Raw genomic sequence first — 25508 nt, forward strand, 5'->3', positions numbered from 1 at the left:
GACTAAAAATACTTAGGTAAACACTCATCTATCCATACACAGTACATAGACACACATATGTGCATAATAGTATACATCTGTAAATACAGACAAGTAGAGACCGCATAGACACATATTAAACAACAAACGTTTTGAGTTTAAAAACTACACATATCATGATAGAGAAAAATATAAATTAGCAATAAAATCACAGCAGACCTATAGATCAAGATAGATAATTTCATAGAAATTTTTTTTTATATAATAACACCTCTAGAATGTCAACAAAGAATAGGAGATATCTATTTCTTATATAGAGCCCCATGTTAGGATCGGAGTGGCACTAAAAGGGGGGGGGGGGTGAATTAGTACAGCGGATTAAAACTTTCGTTTCGATAAATCTTTTGATACGATAATAATCGAACTTGAAAAGCTTAATTTGAACACGTGTTTGTAAATATATGCAGCAAAGATAATGAGAAAATAAAACACGTAAAAATGTTTGTAGTAATATAAATAGCAATAAGAGAATGTAAAACAGAGATCACGTCGATTTTAAAGTGGTTCGGTCAAATGACCTACATCCACTTGCGAGGCCCTCTTCGATTAGGCTCCCACCTTCCACCCGAAGGCGTTCTGTGCGGGTCCCACAACGGGTCCCACGTTGCTTTTATTTTCCTTCTTTACCTCTATTGCCCCGAAGGAGGCCCCGAGGCAATCGCTCACCGTCTGACCTTTGGACCCACGAGTGCGGGCCCACAGTGTTCCCCCGCTTTGAGTTTTCCTACTTCGATTTTCGCTACCCGTTTGCCTACCCGGCCTTGCGATTGGAGGCAACGAAGGGTAGACCGATGGGGATGCACAAGGGCCACGTCTACGGTATTGAGCTCCACCCGATGGTTGCTCCAATTATATCGCAGGTAGGAGTTGGGTGCCGAATTGAAGGAGCAAAACAGTTTGGACGGACGAAGAATTTTGGAGAGGATTTTCCTTTTTTCTATTTTTCCATTGGATCTTTTAATATGATATATGACATTTAAGACGATGGACGCTAAACGCTGATAAATTATTCCATCCCAATTGAAAATAAAAATAAAAATATAAAAATATATAATAAAGATCATAAATTCATTATTATTTAACTAAAGTTTAATCATTTTAAATCATATGATTCAGACTTATCAAAAGGTTGAATAAGAGCGATAAGGTTATGACACATTTTTTGACACCTTATTTATGAAAAAGTCATTCAAGCATTTATTAGGATATCTTTAAAATATATTTTTCTAATCTGGACATTATATTGCAAATGCTAAAATATGAAATACATTAGTATTCCTACATTTGGAATGAGTTATGATACTCTTTAAAATCATAAAATTTTTACAGAAAATATAACCCTTATTTTTTTTTCTCTCGTTCTCTAAAAATTAATATGAATTATATCTTCTATACAGTATAATTTTATTTATTTATTTATAAAATTTATTTTCTATTTATTCATATAATTTATTTATTTATTTATTATATATCTAGATCATACAATTTTAAAAAAATAAACATTTATTTATTTATTTATTTTTGTTTGAATAAAAAAATATTTTCTTTATTTTTTTTAAATAAATATTAAAACATATTAGAAAGATAAATTTATCACATAACATTCAATAGACTTTTAAAATACATTTTTATTAAATAATATTTACGCTAATATAAATATAAATTATAATTTTCACCTAACATTTATCATACACTCAAGGCATTTCATGATTAAACATTCTTTCAAATCTCTTTCTCTAAATATATATTAAAAATATAAATATATTTTTAAACACTGATTTTAAATTCCAAAAACACACGTGGCTTGCACGTGATAGCACAAAAAATGTTTTTTAGAGAAACACAAAACAAAAACTTGTTACTAAGATATGAGTTATTGGGTAAATTTCCTCCCAACAAAGCATGCTATGCAATCATTTCAATTAAATTCTTAAAACTGGTTCATAGAAAATGATTTGAGCAGAAAAATACCACAGAACAAATCTGATAAATCAAAGCCCCCAAGCACAACGTACACTGATAGAAAAAGTAACATTTTGAAGTTCAAAGAGTTTTTCTTTTTTTGTTCTTTCTCAGTGCATCCTATGAATCTATCTTTTGCATCGATACTTCTTTGACTGAACATCCAATCTCATCGAATGCCTACAGGCCAAAACATCAAGCGAAACAACTGCGAATGCAGACATTCAAAAGAGAGAATCCCATACGACTAATGTGCACAGCAGTCATGTGAATGGTTCTCATGGAAATAGTATCTATGGCAAGTGGGATCCATATTCAGCTCATTTAAAACACAACCATCATATTCTTCTGCACAATGTAAATGATATAGAAGCATTAATAGCCTCAACAGTAAACAAAATTTGGCAATTACATAGTTTGAAATAAAACGACAATACACAGAGACCAAGCAATAATACAACAGAATAAGCTGATCACAATATTGAGGTTAAGCACTATCGGACATTCAGCATCGAAAAAGTAGTGGTGTAGAGAATCGTGCCATCATAATTTACCTAAACCAGATCATGCAAATATGTATCGATGAAAAGTTCAGTCCAGTAGAGGAAAGCTTATGATTAGCTACTGGATGATGAATCAAAAACTCAAATTGGATTCTTGTATCTGCAATTCAGCTCCTTTGATGCTTTGATCCTAGGATTTCATGGTGTTTTGCTTCAGATTTAAGCGTGCCTTTAGGGTGCTTCTGTTTTCTGACTGGTTTATTGCAACTTTATTTGCAGCATGTTTCCCCACTCCTAGACCTGCTTGATATCAGTGTCATGTTAGTAAGAAGCTCCAAAACTAGTTCAGCGGCCAGTCAGCTCAAGCAGGCAAAGTAATGACGTATTAAAATGATCAATATAGCCAAGTGCTGAAGGAAGAAAAAAGACTTTCTAGATTCAAATACTATCTTCACAAGTTTAAAATTAAGGTGTCCTTTGTATATTACTCCCTGATTTATATGGAATTAGCAAATTAATCCCTCAATTCTTCGCATTTGGATGGTTCTCCTTGGAATCCGAAACTGTGATGCATACATGTCCCACGAACTATACAAAAGGAAATGTTCTAAAAGGATTCTGCTTCAGAGTAAAATAATCAGTATGTATAATATTTAGTATTTGGTGATCTCTATCCTTTCTTCCTCCTTGGAACCATATTGAAATTCTCGTATATATTGCTAAACTTCCTATTTTCATATCCCAAATCTAAACAAAACAAACCTTTAGTCCTCTTAAGGTTTAAATCTTCTCATTCTTCTATGTCGCTAATCATTTACAAGCGATTCACACTCTTATAAATTTTCAGCAAGAAAGAAGAGGTGAACACTTTAGCAAATTGAAAACAAGACTTTCTAAGACTTTTCTAAGACCTTTCTCTCAATCAATTGCTTCTTAAAAAGTTATTCTCTCAGCTGAGAATTAAGGGGTATTTATAGGCCTCAAGAGAATTCAAATTTGGGCTCCAAAATTTGAATTCTCTTTGGTTCCCGATGCTGGCGGTGCCACCGCCTGTCAGTGGCGATGCCACCACCTCTTAGTGTCTAACACTGACAGTGGACTGGCGGTGCCACCGCCTGGCTCTCGGGTGCTGGGTGGTGCCACCGCCTGGCTCTCGGGTGCTAGGCGGTGCCACCGCCAGACACTTTGGTTCACTGGTTGGGCTTTAAGTCTAGCCTAAACCAAGTCTAATTTTGGGGCCAGTTGACCCCTAACTGGGTTATAGGATTAACACCTAATCCTAACCCTAATTAACATGCTAACTACGAATTTAAAGACATTTCCTAAGCTATTACAAAGTCCGTAAGTCAAGACTTTTTCCGGCGAGCTTCCGGCGAACTTCCGGTGGTCTTCCGACAAACTCTCGGAAACCATTCTACGGACTCCCGACAAGCTCCTAGACTTCACGATTTGATCTTGGCGAGTTCCAACGAGCTTCTTTGGCAAGCTCCGATCTTTCTCGGCGAGCTCCGCGAACTTCCAACGAATCTTCCGGCAAGCTTCCGTAAAACCCTTCGGCAAGCTCCCTACTCATTCTCGGCTAGTTCCGGCAGCATTCCCGACGAACTTTTGGACTTCCGTCGAACTCTCGAACTCATAACAAATCCTTCGCGCTTGACTCTGACACTTTGTTTCACTTTATGTCTTCATCGTTATCGTAGTTAATCCTGCACACACAAGCCAAAACTCTACTCTGATCTAGACAATTATTACAACGTGAATTGACATTCCGTTCGGCACGTCATTGGTTGGCGCTTCGTCCGATTCTTCAGCGCATCGTCCTCTCTTGCGGCTTGTTGCCCAATCGGCGGTTGACCTCCGCAACCCCGATATCCTTGGCGCAATTTCGCTCTTGGCCCGATGCCCGACGTCCGAAGCCTTCTGCCATCCAATATCCTAACGTGATCTCCTCCGGCGCAACGTCAATTCCTCCTGCGTTAACTCTCTAATCCTGATCGAGTAGACCTGCATCACTCAAAATACAGTTAAAACATAAACACAATTATCAATTAGTTTCATCATCAAAATACGAGATTCAACACCCCATATGCCTCATTAGTCAATTTACCAATCATAGTTGTTAGCACAAGTCATTTGGAGTACTACTGGAACAAAGATGAGTAGGTGTACTTGTATAAGTTTGTGTTGACATTGTTGAACTCCATATGAATCTTCCACATACACTTACTCATCATTTGCAAGTGTAGGATATTTAATTTTTCACTATTGGTTGCCAAATAGATAAACCACAATACCACAGCCTATGCCACTAATTCTATTATACAATGTTATCTTTTCAAACGAACAATAATATTTTTAGTCATCAATTAAATGACCTTTCTGGCTTATGCATTTTATAAAATCATATAATTTCTTTGCAACTAGCATTAATAGGTAAGAACATGATGTTCTAATACAAAAATTTCTAATTCAAAGGGAAAATATTAGAAAAGATAACATACTTCTCAGAGATTCAAGCGCACCAACACAGCTGACAAAAAAATATGACATCATTGCTCCCTGTGCATATTGCACCACTATAAGTGATAAGAAATTATAAGTTAATAATTTTTAAGACTGAAAAAAGAGCATATGTATAAATTAAGAAAGAGAATAATACACATGAACTGAAATTGAATAATAAAATATTTAATATACCTTAGCCATGTAGGCATATAGGTGGCTTTAGACCTTTCAGTTCTAATAGTGCAGTAGGCAGGTCCCAAAGTCTCTCTCCACATATAATACCCCAAGCAAGTGCAGGTCCTAGAATTTCCGCATGGACTATCTGATACTTTCTCCAAATAAAATCTATAACAAATCCTATGAGCATGCTAATGACAAAGTAAGGCCCACCAAGAAATGAAGTTGCAAGTGCAACTGGATCGGGCACATACTGAGACAATGAAAATTTCTTTTTCTCTAACCATTCGTGGAGAATATTGAGGAATATTGAAATGAAAAAGAATATAATGGATAGGGGAAAACAATTTTGTGGTAAATGCTTCCAATCATTGTTTGCTATTAAATCCATTCCCCTATAAACAGTTCCATATGGCACATTATATCTCCCAAGTGATGTACCAATCGGAAAAGATTTTACTTTAAGGAAGTAGAATGATACACCAACCACACTACCTAAGAGAATGCCAAAAGTGTGTCCAATGAAAATCAATCGAGGGGATGTCCTAGAAAGATATCCTATCTTGAAATATTCAATTATGGTGGATGATCTCATTCCCACACAAAGTAAAACAACACAAGATGTCAACCCTACTAGCGACCCTCTCCAGAAAAAACTAGACCATGCAGCTATCAGGAATACAATGATAGGACCACTAGTGGATACAATGGACCAATCTGCTGCACTATAGGAGAATGATGTAAAAAATGATATAACTAGGGAAAGGATTATAAGATAAACAATATGGTACTATCTTAATGGAAGAATAAGGGGGATGTATATAAAATGAAGGACTATAATGGATATATGCAAAGGACTGATAAACTTTATAGGAATTAACTCCTGAATAAAATACTGCCTTTGCCCCTCTTCTTCGGGATCAACATCTTTTACCCCCTCCCTCTGTAATATGACTTTAACACATCTCACAATCATTTTAAATAACTGAAAAACAGCATCCCAACACTAATTCCAATATAAGTATAAGCCTGCAAAACACATTTAAACATTAGAAATAAATTATATTAATATTTAATGTTCTAATGTCATAATCATAAATTGTAAAAAAAAAGAATATATTCCATGATTTTACTATACATAAGACATAATAAAGTAACAAATAAACAAATAAATAAAATATAAAAATTACAACTACATAACAATTATGTTGATTTACATAAGTTTATGCCCTTCGATTGTTTATACATTAAGCAACATGCAAGAGAATTGCAATAAGTTTGACAACCCCATTTTGTTGGATTTTGTGATGCTTCTTGACTTATAATCATAGCTTGTGTGCTAGTGTCACGTGGAAGCAAGTGGCCTACAATTTGAAGGATTTTCATTAGACCATTGGAACCTTAGGTGGCATATGGTTGGATGGGCTTTTAGGATAGTGCTTTGGGTTGGTCCATCACATGGTTCTACGATGATATCATATGAGTACTTGTTCGTTGGGACTTTTGTCTAATAGACTACCTTAAACCTTTTGTCATATGCAGCTTACAAAGTCCATCTTTATATGGCCTATAATTATTTAATGAAATGTCTGCTTATGGGATTTTGAAATTTCACTTCTACTAATTTATTTTTTCTTTTGCAAATCCTTAAGGGATCTTATTAGGTAACGAGAAGCCTAACCCTTTACGGATGGATATGCAAGGGTGTCGATTATGAAAAACTAACTAAATCTATGATATATAGTATCAAAGTCGGACAAGCATACTAAGAAACATCTATTGTGCAATGTGGGGACCTAGCAGGGCAACATGGAGAGCACCTAGCATGCATGATTATTTTAGCTAAATAAGCATAGCGACGTACAAAATGAAGTCGCTCAGGAGAGTGAATATTTGGGATTGATATTTAGAGGAATAGTCAGCTCTTCACGAGAGGGACCATGCGGAAAAGCAAGCTCGGAAGAACGCGTAAAGTACAAAAGTTGAGATGGTCGAGTTCAAGCAACGACTTAATATCATCAACCTAACTTGATGATGCTCAATGTAAGGGAGGAAGTTTGGCAGAGGATGAGTCCATACAAGTAGGAATGAGTTGCTCGATGATCAAAAGGGTTTATGTAAAGCTTTACAGAGAAAAGGGGAATTGTCAACTCAAACAATTTGATAATCATGCAATGGCTTATATACGGACGACTAATTGTCTATGGCTATCCCAAGATAATCAAAGTTCGACACTATGGAGAATAGAAACTTTCTCTTTGGCATAAAGAAAAGGATATATTCATAAGACTTTAATATGTGTTGTGGGTTCAACACATTACTAAGTCTTGTAGGGTGCAATAGAGGGCTAATAAAGAGTCATCTAGTGAGTGCAATCATAGTGGTCAGGCATTGTTGGGTCTTGGCAAGACAATGCATTCTTAGGAGCTAGTAATCTCTGAATTTTCCAAAGGAACATGTGAAGACAACACTAAATAAAAGCACACTTAGAGCTGATAAGAAGAACATTAAGCTTAATAGAGGATTGACGGTGAATGGTGGACATGAGGACTACCATCATCTCATTATAAATTGTGGACTAGAGCAACTTGTGTATGACTTAAAAGGCAGAACGTGGGGCTAAAGTACCAATGTCATAGAGCTCTTTCCTTGGAAAAACGTTAAGAAAATGAACTATAGTAAAGGAGGTGATTGATAGAAGGCTAAGGTGGGAGACCGACTCAACTTATAGTATAAAGTTAGAGTTAGAAGGTCTTGGCATGGGGTAAGAGGGCATAGAGGCAAGTTCTTTCGAAGAATATACCAAAGTGCTTTCATTTCAATTGCTACAAAAGAAGAGGTGTACAATGGAGCAAAGCCCAACAAATCCAAACAATGGCATACCAATCTCTAGCAAAGTCAAAGGACTTCTAGAGCTACTAGACAACGAACCGAGCCAAAGCAAAGCTTCATCCATGAGTGACCCATGTACAAGTGGACAAAGGTCGATAGTCGAACAAGCAAACATAATTAGAAATAGCATAGGCCCTACGATGTTTTGGTGGAGGCCGTAGTGGCAAAGATTATAGGCTAAGTTCACCAAACCAAGTTCAATGAAAAATAAAGACATCACTAGAATGTGACGTGATGCAATTGATTATTGTGGAACAATTCAAGGAAATACGAGATACTGAGAAGTCCTATGAGGAACTTAATCATCCTCAAGGATGGTTGGAGATGTTAGGGTTTAGCTTCGAGGAACAACATGATAGCAAGAAGCACCATAGATTCGAAGAGTGAATATCATAGTACTACAAAAGAGGATCTTCCTTGTGTGTAACAAATTTCATTGAATAAAAGCTTTGGACAATAGTAGATCAAGGTCATACCACGGAAGTGGATGTTCTGAATGCAAGTACCAATGAGTCTAATGAGGGACTAAATGCAGGTATGGTTAGAAAAGCTAGAGGATAGACCATTCTAGAACTCATATTTGCACGAGGGAGTTCGACAAGTCAATTGACAAGTCCAAGTGAGCAAATATTTCTACCAATGATGCAAAGGAGAAAAATCAATAAAGCCCCGCAACATGATGGTGGAGGCCATGCGCAAAAGTTGAAATTTTCCTTTTCATCGACCAAAGGAAAACTACTTGAGAAATACAAAGGTGTTGAGGCAATGGGTTAAAAAGGTCGAGGAAGATATGATGAGTCCAAAGGGCCACAAGGTAATAGTGGTGGATTTTCCAATTACGAAGAAAAAAGGATGCAGATGTGAACCGATGAATAGTAGGGACATGGGTTCGCAAGAGAACCATAATTTTATAGAGGTTGAACTTTCGTGGAGACACCGATCCTTTGCTCTTATTGAGGAGAATGCATAATCATATAAGGGGATAAAGGAGGTAAAAAATATAGTGCCAAACTCCAAGTACTAAGGCAAGGCGAAAGGAGGACTTTATAAGACCTATTTTAAAGGGCTTCTCAACATGATAGTCATAAGTAGAGGGTTCAAGTCCACCTAGTGATGCTTGACTAGGAATATGGTGGGCAGTATGCTGTGTTGTACTCTTTTTTGCTTAAAGGATTTGATAGTGAAAACAATAGACAAGGTGGTACAATCCCAAGGATAACTCAGTGCGAGTATAATACTTTAAGCACTTTAAAAGTGAAAGCAAATATTGCAACATTAAATGATAACTAGCTAAGTTGATGTATGAAGTACAACTCTCAAGGAGGTAGATAAAGTGAAGTAACTTTGGCATTCTCAACTTTTGAAAGCATGGGTAAATCTAAGTATCCAAGTTCTCTTAGTTATCTAGTAATAGTTCTGTATATTTTTGAAGGTCATTTGAAGTGCTTAATAATATATAATAGTTATCGAATCCTCACTAATTGTGATCGATTTTACTAAAGATCGTTTATTTACTTTATTCCCAATAAAGTGGCAATCAGAACCTACTTAGAGATGACAACTATGCAGAAGAAGAATTGATATGCAAATATTGTGAAGGGCAAGGTCTCAAAACTTTGACTTTTATAAGATGATACTGTTAAAGCTCCAATAAACTTCCATCTAGTCCAAAAAATACAATATATTATAAATGAAGGTATTTTCCTCATTTGAAGGATCTACTGGAACTAGTGAAGATAAGCATAATTCGATCCACTAATAAAGTCAAAATGACTAGTGAGTTGAAGTAACACTAGCGATCAAAGTTCGATTACTCAATAATAATAACAAATGACTAACTAGAAGCTAGGAGGTACATTATAATTGGGTCCTCGGAGTGGCCCCTCAAAACTTCATTCATCTTAGACCCTTGGAACTCCCTGGTCACACATGATAATTTCTAGAATAGTGTCATATGAGTGCTTGTCCTTAGGTGACTTTATGAGATTATGAGAAGACTAACTTTGTGAACAAGCAAATAATAGACAAAACTAATTAAGTCTATGATTATATATCATATTTGATTCTTTATATGGGTATATAATTATATACTTTAGATTAAAAATGTATCTAAAGGCTAGTGTTGAAGACTTCATGCAAGTCTACTGCATAAACATTAAAAGAGATAATAAATTTTGGATAATTGAATATCTAAATTAAGAGAAGTTAAAAGATATGAAATTACTTTGTATCCTTCGAGGCTTCTTATATTAGAAAATTTGATGTTTTCATTATACCACTGGCCTCTTTTGGTTTCCAAATATGGCCACAAGATTCCCCATGAGATCACTGCTCCAAGAAGCATGGAAAATGTATGTCTCTTGGGAATTACCATGCCTAGACCAATATAGGTCATGAAGAAGTCAAAATAGAACCTGTAAATAGAAGATAACAACAAGATCAGTAAATTTGTCATCATAACTTTTTTTATCTAAAGTTAAAAATCAATAACGAGAATAATACAAAGTAAATTGTTGTAAGCTTAAATTATTTTTTAATATTACATGGATGTACAAACTATAAAATCTAATCATTATATTAATAATATTAAATTATCATTATTAAGCTCATTATAAGAAACTCTAATATGAGATTTTAAAAATTGAGTTCAAAGATAGAAATTGTACATAATATAAGATAATTTACTTGTTTCAAAATACATTTAAGTTCATCACATCTAATGTAACAAATATGATATTAACTATAATATAACTTTTAATTATAAAGAAGTTGAAATGCTAATCTGGCAAATATAGGCAAGGTATGGAGACCACACCCTGCTTCTCTTGCAAAAATCCACCTAATAAATCCCCAAATGAAGCTTATTAGAAATGTAAGTCCATAATATATGCTTTATTTCCTATAACATTTATATAACAATGAGTTATATTATATTCAAATTTTTACAAAATAATTTAATATTTTAAATAAAAAATTACCTTATATTCTTCACGTGATCTTGATAAAATGTGTCTAATAAGGCATAAGTGGTGGCCGCATTTGAGTATTGAAGATTAAGTTTCACAATCATAATCTGAAAAAGAAAGAATAATTGTTAAGATATGCATAATTTTTAGTATAATACAATTTCAAGTTAAAAATTATCATATAATTATCATAGTTATAATTAAAAAAAATACTTACTTTCTTCACATACATAATCCAAAATTGCCCACATAATGAAATCACTATGACGAAAAGAATCATCTTCCATAAATTGATTGACATATGTTCTTTTTGAGCTCCAACCAAGTATATCTCGTATGCACCTAACAAAGAAATATTAGTATAAAATAAATAAATAAAATATAAATATTAAAATAAAAACCATACAAATTGTATATACATCCAAATATGATCGATGAAGCTGTCACAACAATAGTGCGAAGGAGATTTATCTTTTGCAAATAGAGGTCATTGGATGCTACACGTAATATTCTTCCAAGAAAATATAAAATATGACCTCCCAAGCTTTTTGGAAAATCTACTGGTACTGACATACCCGTAGTCATGAATAAATCTACTAATATAAATGATAGTATAATACTTATTAAAAAACTTTTAATAAGTAAGATACTATCAATAACCTTATACCATGGGATGATCATTTCATTTTCAATAATATTCATTTCAGGAATTTCAAGGGTACTGCATGAAAAAAAATACAATCATTAGAAATAATAGATTTTAAAATCCATAGCAATGTTTACACAATAATTAATATTTTTTTAACATTATGGATATCACATGGTGAATATGATTAAGCATTAAAAGTTTAAACATTATAGTAAGTATCATAATAAAACTAAATAACAAAATTAAATTATTCAAAAAGTAACATCAAAAAAATATAATTAAACCAAAGTGGTAACACCTTAAAAATTATGAAAAGATATTGGGAACCATAGATCGGGTTGTACAATAGGCATATTGATTTTGTTTAAACATAAAGTTATCACAAAAATTAATCGTACATTTTTTAGTAATTCTTAATGGCTTATAAAACATCAAACTTTGACTAACATTAATATTCACAATTATTACATATACATTAAGAATTACAAGAATGCAGATTAATCAACCTAAAGATAGTCAAGAATACTATATTTGGATTACTCTAGTAACCCGAACAACTGAGCCAATATCATCCATTTTACTTCACGTTAGGTTTTTATCCAATTTTTATATTTCCAAGTAAAACATGTTTGATAAATTTTTCAAGTGGATTAGGTTCTTAAATATTGCAATGCATTAAAATTATTTGAAATTAATCAAATCTCATCATAATGGTGACGTGAGTATATCATCAATTAACATGTTATGCTATACAAATTCTATTATACATTTACCATTTACTGATGTACTAAGAAATATATGAAACATTATTTTTATCTTTTAGTTCTCAAATAAGATAAAGAAACAAATGTTCTTAACTAAAGAAATGATTTTCTATAGATCATAAAGATAGCAAAAGATCTATGATCGGAACTTTACGACTTGGCTTAGTTATTATTGTACTTCTCAAATAAGATAAGAGATGTTGAAAAAAGTGTCAATATAGATTTCATATTTTATAATATTTTACCTGAAATATGATATTTCTGATATGGAACGTCTATCACTGTGCTCATCATCATCACCGACTGATATCATTGTTCTTTCCTCAATTTCCTGTAAAAAAAATTATGTGCATTAGTTGACATAGTAAACTTTTAAGTAAATGATATAATAAAAAAATATTTCACTTTAAAAAAAAAATATTTTTAAATAAGTTTTCATCATAAATCAATTAGTATTATAGGTCGATACTACATAAGGCAAATACTTTGATGTTTTTAAGCTCCATTATCTTTTGGTTGGATATTTTATTATTTTAACAATGTACTACAAAGGAATTGTTCTCAGGGTTTTTTATTATTTGGACATTTTCTTTGTCCCAATAATTGATTCCAAAATTATGCTATCAGCTATCAACTATCAAGATTTTTATCATCTAAATTGATATCTTTAGAAATTTTATACTATTTTATGTTTTATATTTTTTAAATGGTTAAATGTTAGATTATTTTAATCAATCAAATCATAGAGAAATTTGATCAAATAATAAAAATATTTTTTGATATAAAATTGATCACTTGAAACCACCCAGTAACTTAATCCTCTAACGAAATAATAGTACTTTCATACATTGAAAAGATCAAATATAATTTAACATCATACACCTGACTGACATCTGTCCCTATCTTATCATGTTGGAATGAAGCATCATATGAATTCATGAAGGACTAAATTGCAAACTTTAATTTTTTCTAGCCCTGAACCACCTTAAACCTATACATGCAAGTAATGTTGTTGTTGCTTAACCAATAAATATTAGTTTCTATATAAAATTTAACATATATTATTTTTAAACGATCAAAAGTTAAATCATTCAAACTGATCAAAACATGAAGCAATTCAATTTTCCAATAGTAGACAACAAACTATTTTAATTTTAAAATATATATAATTGAACATATAACCATAATTTGATTTATAAAAGGTAAAATTGAGATTTAATATGAGGATCTTGCTATAAACAATCAGCGTCTTTACTAGCTGAAGTAGTTTGTAAGTCCAAACTAAATTTTAGGATGAGCATTTAAATCCTCTAACATCATTAGCCCTACATATTATATTTATAGCATTTTATAATTAATTATTAATTATCACTACATATTTATACTTTAGCATTTTATAATTAATTAATTAGAACTACATATTTATAATAGTATTTAAGCTAACTCAACCTTTCACAGATCTACTATGACATCATTTACCATCATCAATACCACATTTTGATTTTTTTGATTATTTTAAAATAATTTATTTTAAAAATTTTTAGGATATGTTCTCTGAACTAAGTGTATTTTAGTTTATTTTCGAGTATAACAAGATTAACTTTTACTAAAATATCTCAAATTTTAAGCACTCTACTAGGACAATAATCTAACATCATCAGTACCATTTTTGTATTTTTGAGGATTTTAGATTAATTAATGATTGATTTATAAAATTTCTAAAATAAGTTTCACGGACAAGTATATTTTACCATCATTGTTACCACTTCTTAATTTTTTTAGTTATTTTAGGATAATTGATTATTGATTTTTGAAATTTTTAGGCTAAGTTTCATAAATGAGTATATTTTAGATTTTTTTAGTGTAACATTCAACTTCTACTAAACTATCTCGAATATATACTAATCTACTATGGCATTAATCTAACATGATCATACCAATTTTTCTATTTTTGGATGATTTTAAAATAATTAATACCAATTTATAAAATTTTTAAAATAAGTGCTATTAACGAGTGGGACACCTTCCACCAAACCAACTCAACCTTTCACAAATCAACTAGGACATTAATTTACCATCATTGTTAACACTTCTTAATTTTTTAATTATTTTAGGATAATTGATTATTGATTTTTGAAATTTTTAGGCTAGGTTTCATAAATGAATTTTTTTTATTTAACAGTCAACTTCTGCTAAACTATCTCAAACATTTACTAATCTACTATGGCATTAATCTAACATGATCATACCATTTTTTCTATTTTCAGATGACTTTAAAATAATTAATGACCAATTTATAAAATTTGTAAAATAAGTGCTATCAACGAGTGTATTATAATTCATTTCTGAGATTGCTAGGACAATAATCTAATATCATCAGTATCATTTTTTATTTTTATAAGATTTTAGAATAATTAATGATCGATTTATGAATTTTTTAGGAGAGATTCTCCAAATGAGTGCTTTTTATAACCAGATCAACTTCCACCACACTAACTAAACCTTTCATAAATCCACTACGGCATTATTCTACTATCATAATTATTAACTTTTTCCTTTTTCGAGTATTTTAGAATAACTAATTATCAAAATTTAAAAAAATTTCAAATATGACCTCTCAACTAATATATTTTAGTTCATTTGGGAATGTAACTCAAAATTTTACCAATTCATTAGGGCATCAATCTAGCAGCATCACTACCATTTTTATTCCATATTTAGAGGATTTTAGAACATATTTATGAAATATTTAGGAAAGGTTCTATGAACAAATGTATTTAAGCTCATTTTTCGAGGGTATTTAATGGAAAATTTCTAGGTGGACTGATTCGAGTCAATCGGCCACTCATTCTTCGAAGAAGCATAAAAATATCTCCTTTTCCAACCTTTGTTGGAGGTTGGAGCTCTCTTAATTCTACAACCAAGGCTAGTGGGGAGCAAATAAGTCAAACCCCTAAAGCATATGCTATAACATGAATATAGGGTTAACATTAGGGTAATGTAAAGCCTTTTACACTCTCCGACAAACATCGCAAAAAAGCGCTAGGAGTTCGACGCTATTTGGGCGAACAAGAATTCAAAAAATGAGAAGTCTCAACAAAGAAAGGGTGAAAGAGAAAGAGAAGTCCTGACCGAAGTGCATCTATGAGTGGTGATATGACTCATAGGGTTCGTCACCTTGTTGAGCAACTATTAGCTCGAACTTGGCTGATATGTGATAGATCTCTCGGATAGTGTCCATGTCAGAGGTCGACATTACTGAGTCCAAGTTGAAGGACTTCACTGCGAAGCCCTACTGCTTGAGAGATTCACCCCTATAGGGGTAGCCTATATTGGAGTGATCGATTTGAATACCCCCAAGTAAGAATTTTTTGTTGTTTACACCAAAGATGATCACATAATCAAGGACCTATTCGAGTCCTATGAATCATTGGAGAATGTAGAGGATGATTTTTTTGAACTTCAAAGGAATTGCTGAGGAAGTCGAACGTTGAAAGTAAAATGATTCAAGTTGTGGACAGAGGTGAAGAATGAGAAGTGCCTATCCCAATATTTATAGGGGCCAAAGGTGACATTTTCGCTATCCTGAGAGTCTATTCGACTCTTGGGCGCTTTGAGAGAGGGGCTAACATGGCACAATCTTGGCTACGAGGGGTCACGTGGCACGATCAAGACAATCATATGGTCATTTGGGTAAACATTACGATCCTACCGAATCCACCATGACACGTAGAGGCCCTAGCTCTCGCCATGTTGGACCAATGGCATGCAATTACGACACGCTATCAAGGATATGATCTTATCAGATCTCACACAACAACCAAGATGGATAACTCATCCTTGCAAATTAGGATACCCTATCAAGGATATGTGCCACCTTGTCAGATAATGTTGGTCCATCGGGTGTCATTGCATGATATTGTGTCACCCATCAAGAGGCACCACACGAAGTCAGGTAGGCCTATCAAGCACCACCACACAAGGTGGTGTCGGCCCACTGAGCAACATCGTGTGAGGCCATAACGACTATGTGACGTCATATCGACCTATCAAGCACCACCATGTGAAGTCATGTCAATCCATCAAGTGCCATTACACCAGACTAAGTCAGCCCATAGAGCACCAATGATGAATGAAGTCAAAGTTGCCACTTTTAACCTCAGCATCACCAACCACCCAAGCAACACTTCCCAACCAAATTTCGTTGTGCTTCATAGCTTAACAAGTGGGGCATGTGGCTTTTAAATGCCTTTGCACTAGATGACTAACACCACGTTGCCAAGGGACTGATACTTCAATGTCAGAGGTAACTAACACCTCGACACCAAGTGATAAACAACTTGGCGTCAAGTGGCTGACATCTCAATGCCAGGTGAGCGTTGTTATGATGCCATATGACTGGTACCAAGTGGTCGACATCTCAATGCCAAGTGATCGATGTTATGATGCCATATGACTGGTACCAAGTGGCCGACATCTCAATGCCAAGTGATCGATGTTATGATGCCATATGACTAGTACCTCGACACTAGGTGGTCGACGCCTCGATGCCATGTGGCCAACATGCCCCAATCAATCGATCATCTCTCACTGTCCGATCAACATCACATGTTTGAATGTTATACCATCATAGATTCGGTGCGTACAGCAATGATGATTACGACCGAGATCAACGCATCATGTTCATCATGAATGATGTGTAATATGAGAATAATAGTCCCAAAAGACCATTATAAAAATGACTCGATAGGTATGTCCCAAACACAATGTTCTCAACTTTTGAAATTGTCTGAATTGTTCCGACTTGCTTATGACTTTGCATCAAAGAGATAATATTGGGGACACCCATTACATAGTTTTGGTAGGAATTTGACTAAGACTCAAGACCAACTCGAAGGAAAGGACCAGTTGGATCCGACTTCCACCATGGATAATAAAAAACTAACTTAACATTATAAATTTTACTTATATAGTGGGTATAAATTTTAACATATATGTAATATAACATAAATGAAAAGTGATGCATATGTGATTTAGTCTCGTCCTTTCTATCACCAATGATATTTACCAACTAAGATAGTTAATGTCTTTTAAGAAACTTTATATGAGAACCTAAATATCACAAAAAATTGATCTTTTAGTATTAAATAATATAACCCTCTGAATCTTAAATATAATATTCTTTTATAAAATTTAATATATAATATTTTTAAATTGATCAAAACATCGAGTTATTTGATCTTCCAATAGGTAGGATCCTCCAAATCTTGAAAAAAACTATAATTATCCTATAGATAAAGTGAACTAATTAAAAAAATATAAAGACATGTGATCTCCAAGGATTGAGGTCTGGCTACCAAGTGGATAAATTAATTGATATCTTAAAAAAATATAAAACAAACATTTGAATTCTTAAAATAAAGTTGTATCCTTTAAACCCTAAAATTATTTTTTAACATAATATATTTTTTTAAATGATTAAATGTTAAGTCATTTGAATTGATCAAAACATAAAGAAATTTGGTCTTCCAATAAGAAACAATTTTCTATGCATATAACTTAACATTAAGTCAACTCTAACTCTAACTATCTTGCTTTTACTAGTAAAGAGTTGTACGAACTAAACTAACTGAATCTATAGATTGAGGGTTTAAACCTTTAACAATTTCATCATGTAAACCATTAAGACACTAAATGTTTGGATGTGAACGGCTATTATTCAATAACCTATAAACATTCCATAAAAACTATTTTTACATTTCAATAATCTAACGATCATAAAAAAACCGAGACATTGACATGGCAATTAATAGCTTAGAATAACAACCAAATATGAAGACTAAAACTACGATAACTTAAATGTATGACAAACTAATCTCACATCAAAAACTGGAAGAACATACTGCCATAAAAAAAATCAGATAATTATCTTAAAAATTCACCAATTCCATAAATAGCTTATCAAAATCTAACATACAAACTAAACATCGAAATCAATCAAGAATATAATTTTTTCCATGGTGGTAACTTACTCCGTGTAGCATACTCTCCGTATCTCGTGCAGCTTCATCAATTATAAATTCTGTCGGGCTTTCATGAGTCAAAAGATGTTGCCTGCTAGTAACATAAGAAAAAAAAAAGGCAAAAAAATAGAAGTTATGCATGAAAAACATCGAAAAAACATAGAGGAAACAAAAAATAAAAAAAACTACTGTAGAAGAATGCAATTAGACAGATGTTTCCTGCAAATAGATGCACAAAAACTACTGTAGAAGAATGCAATTAGAAAAACCATTAGAAACATATAATTTCTAAAGATGCACATTTTCTTGAGTCAAAAGATGTTTCCTGCAAATAGAAACCATAAGAAAAAAAAAAAGACAGAAAATCAGGAGTTATTCATGAAAAGAAAACCATAACAGAGACAAAAATTAAAAACTGTCACAGAAGAATGCAAATAGAAAAACGATTGGAAACATGTAATTTCCAAAGATGCACATTGAATAAGACGTCTAGATAAGAACTAGTTAGCATAAACAAAATAAAAAGGACATGACACCTTTCATATTCAGTTTCTGTATCAAGTGTTCCTTCAAGCTTGAGATACACGGTCAGGTTCTTATTTACGATATCTTCAGCACATCCAGCTGGAGCCATGTCATTCTCAACCAGAACCTACACGAATTTGTAAACATATAATTTAATATTTAATAAAAATTTTGTAATCCAATTATAGCAAGAACATGTGGAGGAGGTAAACTACCAATAAAGTTGATAATATTCTTCATATTGTACATTAATTTTTTAATATAAAAAATAAGAAATAAAAATATAACGAAAATGGAACCACAAGTTAAACCACACAATCATGAAACATGGAAAACCAAGGAAATGACTAGCGTGAGATTTCAAAGAACAGTAATAGCAGGAAAATAGTTAACACAGTAAAGTTTGAAACTCAAATAAAAATATCATTAATAGTGCTAAGATATTCCTTCTTCTAATCGTTTGAAAATGCACAAGACAGCTTTACTCAGCAAGAATTATTAACGGTTTCTACTCAACAAAAAAAATTAACAACTCTGCGAATAAATTTTGAAGGAAGATACAGAAGAAGTGTAAAATATCTGATAGTGTAAAGTTAGAAAGTCCAATAAAAACATCACTAACAGTGCTATTGTTTCTTCTTCCAGTTGTTTGAAAGCACAAAAGAAAGCTCTGCTAAAAAGAATCGTCAATAGGTTTTCTTTAGATAACCTTTAAAGAAGATACAGATGCGAGAGTTGTTATCTCAAATTCATAGGTCTTCATGATATTAGTGATATGATGTCCTCGGCAGAGTGCAAAAGCTGGAAATCTGGAAAGGAGGGATATAAACACGTCAATACAGTTTCCAACACAGAAAAATCTACTACTAGTAGCATTCGAAATAGAGGTCCACATTGACAATTACAACTATGTACCAATATCTGGATACCAATGGTACAAACATAAATGGGCACTTGAAAAAAATTTATATGATTTTAGTGGAATACTACAATAATACTGTCCTGTCCGGGTACTGACAACTAAGTTTTTTTCATATAAGCAGATAGTTTGTTAGAACCTTCTGTTCTCGTTGCATTGCGGACGTAGCGATCTAAACTTTCTCACAGCAGCATTAACAATCTCTAGATCTTCCTCAATCCCCTCATTTGTCCATGCCTATAAAATGAATAGAACTTAAATTCTCATATTTGTCCGTGCCTATAAAGAGAAATAGAGAAATAAAGTTCAGAAATTGGCAACACTAACAAAAAGGAGACTATGCTCACCTCCACAACTGATGGATACTCTGATATCATAATGGATTCTTTCTTTCCTTCTGCTCGAGGGAGACGCTGCCATAATTCTTCAGTAATAAATGGCATCACGGGATGTAAAAGACGCAAACCGGTGTCTAGAGATATCCATAGAGTATCCCTTGAGGCTTCTCTAGCATATTCAAACTCTGATAAGTTCTCAAAGTAAGGTTTGACCGCTTCAATAAAGACATCACAAAATTGATATTGCCACCATGAATATAAGACTGTAGAAGCGTCTGAGAACTTGTATGACTCGAAAGCTGATATAGTTTTCCATACGGCCTTGTTTAAAACTGAAAGTGTCCATTGGCATATTAACGGCATCGATTCAATAGTATGAATCTCATGAGGACAATAGTCATCTCCAAGCTTTGTCATGGCAAAATGTACAGCATTCCATAATTCATCACACCATTGTCGATAACCAACAACTCGTGGCACATCCAGAGTAATCTTGTTTGACTGAGAAGGAAAAAATGTATCTTTCGGTAAAAAAGCAAGCTTAAAAAAAGTCGGTTAGCAAAGCGCAGAAGCGAACCTGATCTGCATAAGAAACAAGCGCAAAGCGGAGGGCATCAGCACCACATTCAGGAATACCATTAGGGAAATCTTTAATCTGGTCCAGTTTTGCCTTTTCCAAATCACTTTGGTCAAAATCACTGGTGTCCAACTGCTTGTGCAAACCTTCAAGTGATATTCCATTTATTAAGTCAAGTGGATCAATAACATTGCCTTTTGACTTGGACATTTTCTGGCCATGTGCATCATAAATCATAGGGTGCAAATAAACCTGAAGATGATTAAAAGAAAGCATCCAAGTCGGTTAGCTAATACTAGCGCATGTTTAGTAATACAAGCAATCTGCACCACTATTTGTTACTTCCTTTTTAAGTACTCTAGTTTTGAACATATCAAACAAACTGTGCTACATTTACCATTTGTCCCCATAATTCAACAACTACCTATAATATATATATATATATATATATATATATATATATATATATATATATATATATATATATGCTTATCAGTTAGTTACCTTTCTGAAGGGCACGTCACCTCCAAGTTTCATTCCCAGCATTACCATCCGGGCTACCCACAAGAATAGAACATCATGTCCAGTTTCAAGCAACGAAGTTGGGTAGAATGCCTTGAAATCTGGTGTGACTTCTGGCCAGCCGAGCACAGATAATGGTAAAAGAGCAGCTGAAAACCATGTATGTAACACGTCTGGATCTTGTGCAATCTCAAATTTCTTCCCTGCAAAGATCTGCTTTGCCTCCAAAACTGTTTCCTGCTCACTTCTTCCGACCACCCAGTGGTCATTGTAAGAACCCATATCTTTAAACTGATCTTTTTCAAGTGTCACATACCAGGCAGGAACTCGATGGCCCCACCAAAGTTGTCTTGAAATGCACCAATCATATATATTCTCCGGCCATCTGTTTAGAAAAGCACGCAAATTAATGTCACCCAAAAATCCAAATTAATGACACCAATCATAAGCTAGCACAGATCAGCATACACCGATAAAACATATAAATAAAGTTGGCTTCTACAATCTAAGAGTCTGAATGACCTAATCAGTTCTTGTTCATACTGATGTGGAATGATCTCAATTTTCTTATTGTCATCACTCATCACTGCACCGATAGCTAGTTTTGCAATGCTTTTGCAATCCACAAACCACTGAGACTTTACCATCAGTTCAACAACATCATTACTTCTCGAACAAATGCCAAGTTTCATTTCATGCTTCTGAGCTCCTCTATACAGTCCCTGTTTCCATGGAAACTTTCTCATTGGCATTAGCACATGCTAAAACTTGTATGATCGAGAAAAGAGAAGGGCAAAAGGCTGAAATTGGAATAGTTTTAAGTTAAATTAAAGAAAATTATAAAGAGATAATTCCAACAAAATTAAATTGCATGTGGAAATGACACCTAGATCCTGGTGGACGATTTCTTTTAATCGATCGTTACATCACTTGTAATTTTTTTGACCAAACTACCATACCTAAACATGAGTTGAAAGGGAGATGAATATGTGTGCAATATACGACCTTAGCCAATTTTTGCTTCCTTGTTTCTGGACAACAGACATATCTTACCATTTACGATTAGAGTAGAAAATAAAAATATAATGTTCTTATAATATTTTACTAGCGAAGCACACAGCAACACAAGACTAAATCATTTATGTAGACTTGAAGGTAAAAGTTGAGATGTTCAAACAATTGCAATAGACTACCGATGTAGGAATTTGATAAAAATATAAATGTTATTGATAATAGTTCAGCCTGTTGCTTCAAAGCTGCTTAGAATTGAAATATTGTATAAATAAACAAACATTGTGAAATGACTTATCTACTTGGAACATGGAATTTTGCATTTAGGCCAGGTTGAATGAACCTCTTAAACGCAAAAAGAGGTTGAAGACGGAAGATGGTGCAAAAAGAGGTTGAATTTATCTCTTAAAAAGTCAAAGACAAGGAATATAACTAAGCAACAACAGATGTCTTCAAATTTAAAAGTCACGGTTAACATAGCATGATTCATGATAATGGTCTTTCTCATCCTATACTAAGTCAAATACTTCACATAATGCAGGAATAAAACAGATCAATGCTTCTAGTCTGTGGCCATAAAAACACCAATATATTGATACCTGTGCCTTCAGTGCCTCAGTAACAGCCACACGAGCTGTAAACCGTGGCATCCCTTCAAACTCTGCACCACCATTGCTATTTATCTTCCCGTCATCAGTAAAGATATTAATGAATTCAAGATTATGGTGTTTTCCAACTAAATAGTCATTAGAGTCATGAGTCGGAGTTATCTGCAATATGATTTCAGATAAAAATGAATTTAACAATCAGCGAAACACAGGGGTAGCTGTCAAGTAAAAATTATTTTGAACATCTGGAATATGCTTACTTTGACAGCCCCAGTTCCAGATTCAAGGACAACTAAGTTATCATCACAGATCACTGGAAGCTTTCTGCCATTAAACGGATGGACTGCACATTTTCCATGAAGATGAGTATAGCGCTTGTCGTTAGAATGAACAGCAATTGCAGTATCACCCAGCATTGTCTCCGCTCTTGTGGTGGCAACTACAATCTCACCCAAATCTCCCTCAAGTGGCTAGGCAAAAGAAATCAAAACACCAAACTGAACTTCATGGTCATAACCAGGGACCTTTCTAAATGTCTCTCCTCTGATATCCATGAGACCAATCTGAAAATAACAGGCACAAGGATAGTTCCTATTTGCAAAAGAATTATAAAACCTAAAATTCTTTTGAATAAAATGTCACTCATACTTCAGCATCAGATATTACCGTTTGTAATGTGCAATCCCAATTCACAAGACAATGATCCCTGAAAATAGGCCCAAACAATAATGCATTGGTAGAGTTCCCAAAAAGGCTCAAACTTTTTTTCCCAAAAAAACAAAAAGGATTTGTATATATATAGGATCAAACTTTTGCTAAAATTGAATATGACGTGTGATACAAATTAGAGAGAGAAAAATTATCATTATTAACACCCAGAAAGTGAAAGATTCAATCATGTCCGCAATTGCTTATTACAATCTGAATATGATTGTTTGAAGCAACCAACCTATAAATTAAACCTTCTCTGTAAAGCCTGACAAAAGCCTCGGTTACTGCCTTTGATCTTGCCTCATCCATCGTGAAGAATTGTTAATAGAAAAAGGAAATGTTCAAATAATAAGATTATTTCTGAGCTAACTAACAAGTAGCAGCTCCTGGACCACCTAAACTGACCTCACGAGACCAGTCAAGCGAGGCTCCCAACCGACGTTCCTGGTTTAGGATGGTGCCTCCATGCTCATTTTTCCAATCCCAAACCTGTCAAACACAAGGAAGAAAGCAGAGAATATCAACAGACTAACAACCATGAAAACATTAATTTTGTAGCAATAGCAATCTCATTTGTGAGGATAAAACATCACATGCTGAACAATGATTGCTACTAAACAAAAATGAATATTATAGGGTATAAGGAGAAGCCTACTATTATTCATAAGAAAGAAAGAACTGACCTCAGAAACAAATCTTTCGCGTCCAATATCATGCCTTGTTACATTGTTCTCACGTATCAACTTTTTCTCCACAACCACCTGAGAGATGCCAGTAAGTGGCACCATTTAGCAATAAAACCCTAGAGTAGATGTATCTATAATATTTTTTACACATTTCGAAGAGGGAGTAAAAAGTATTTTGATACCTCAGTAAAGAAACAAGAGATCAGCACATTATCCATCAAATTTGAAGAAAAAACCAATTATTAGAAACACTTCTGTTTTACAATTATTAGAAAATCAGACTTTTTGAATGAATCTATAATTCATATCAATATACCACAAGGTTGGCAGACAGTTACTCTACCACTCTGTTTGGGAGAGATGGAGTTTGATATAGATTCTCTCTATCCATTACTAGGAGATTAGGAATCCACCATGTTGGATAGTATCTCCATCCTCGATTGGGAGAGTGCTCCTTGGATGTCTAACCTAGGCTAGAGGTTTATGAGATCTAAGACCCAGACTTATTACTTATCATGCTGATAGGGACAATTTTGCCCTATGCCAACTCATCTACCACCAAGGTCGAGCACCTAAGTGGGTTCCAGGTGACCAGCCCTAAAATGGCACCGCCCGATGATCTCCATTGGCAATAATCACCCCACCTTATCAAGATCAAAGAATAATCAGGTAATTCACCTAATCTTATCCTAGGCCTACCGGTAAGAGAGCCTAGGGATCAGGTATAAAAAGGCTCTCTACACACAAACTCTATATACACTAACTCAATCATACAGCTCACACCGCTATATTCTCTCCTTCACTGACTTTAGCTTCGGAGGGGCCACGCTGAGTTACCCCCTAGTACCGGCCTGTTATGTAGGATCACAAGCGGTCATGAGATAATCCTGTTGTCAAGACGCAACCACATAGCCATGAGACAACCCATCGCCCGAGGTCACCCAGACAACCTAGCTCTAGGGAGGAACCTCGTAACCCGGAAGAACCCAAACTGCTTGCCCGATCATCCTGAATCGGATCCTTGCTAGCAAAACGACTTCTTATCGGACCGTCAACATGGTCTCACCTCACCAAGTCTCCCACATCAGAAAAGAGACATCTGGGTGAGCTTTGCACCTTCGGTAGTGGACC

General features: G+C 34.0%; 1 pseudogene; it reads right to left on the bottom strand.

The window, feature by feature from the left end:
* Positions 1-24479, bottom strand: part of LOC135672206 (valine--tRNA ligase, mitochondrial 1-like) — a 33588-nt pseudogene extending 9109 nt beyond the window's left edge.
* Positions 24480-25508: the final 1029 nt, after the last annotated feature.

The sequence above is a fragment of the Musa acuminata genome, chromosome BXJ1-4 (assembly GCF_036884655.1).
Source record: "Musa acuminata AAA Group cultivar baxijiao chromosome BXJ1-4, Cavendish_Baxijiao_AAA, whole genome shotgun sequence".
NCBI lineage: Eukaryota > Viridiplantae > Streptophyta > Magnoliopsida > Zingiberales > Musaceae > Musa > Musa acuminata.